Raw genomic sequence first — 1,093 nt, 5'->3', positions numbered from 1 at the left:
AGGGAAAAGGTGAAGATTGCCCAGGCAAGGTGATAGCCACTGGCGCAGTGGTGATTGAGGCGGTGCTGCTCAGCTTCCCTCTGGGCGACAGACCCGCGTGCACAAGCAGAGAATTCTTCTGGCACAGGTGTGGCACAGTGGAGACTTCTGCAAGTGCTGAGTTTTCGGTTTGTGTATGTTCAGTCAGCCTCAGTCATTCAGAAACCATCAAATGTGCTCCTTTTGTGCAAGACAGTTGCAATTTATGTGCACTAAATTCAGAACTTGTGGGAGTACAAGACTGTGCACTCCTGCATGATAGGTGCAGGGCTGTCCTGACGTTGGAGTGACGTATGCAGCCAGTAATTTTGGTTGCCACTGTGTCAGTGAGTAGAATTTGAGCTATATTACATTCATGTATTACCAGTGACTCAGAAAATACATGCTTCCGTAACAAGTATCTTCAGGGAGGTAAAAAGATGCATTTCTCTCCTAACTGTCAGCCTGAAATCAGGCTGGGTGCTTTCCTTTTTATTCTCTAGCGTGAGTAAGAAAAGTGTTGGTAGCCAAATTAAGCCTCTGGTTATGCCTCTGTAACTCCATTGTGTTTAATAGGGTTGCACAACTGTATTTATTAATTCCACTCACTGGAATTTATTAAATGATCTGTTGATGCAGAAGAAGAAGGAGATTTCAACTCTCCCTTTCTTTGCTTTGCATACGTAACACTGGCAAGAACAAAAAAGCAGTATGTGTATGTCCTCAATATTTTTTGTCACTTTTCAGAAACAATAAAATATAAAAGCTAAATAGTTGATAGAGGACATTACAGCTTATTCAAAGGTATGCATACAGAATGGAAGCGAAATGAGGACAGAATGTTTCTAGAATCTAAGTAGAGAGGTTCACAAAATTTAACTCTGCTTCCCTTTGCCAAGACAGTGATGGTAAAAAAAAAACAACCTAAAACCCCTAGAAAGTAAGGTTATCTGTAAGCAAGATATCCTGATTTGTGTAATTCAAATAAGAAAAACTATGAGAAACTGATTTCTTGCTCTATCGGTAGTATATACGTGTAGTAATTTTAAGAGCTTTTTGAAAGCATAATTTGAAA

The sequence above is a fragment of the Antrostomus carolinensis genome, unplaced genomic scaffold (assembly GCF_000700745.2).
Source record: "Antrostomus carolinensis isolate BGI_N321 unplaced genomic scaffold, ASM70074v2 scaffold55633, whole genome shotgun sequence".
NCBI lineage: Eukaryota > Metazoa > Chordata > Aves > Caprimulgiformes > Caprimulgidae > Antrostomus > Antrostomus carolinensis.
The sequence above is the reverse complement of the archived record's forward strand: the minus strand, read 5'-3'. Positions refer to the sequence as shown.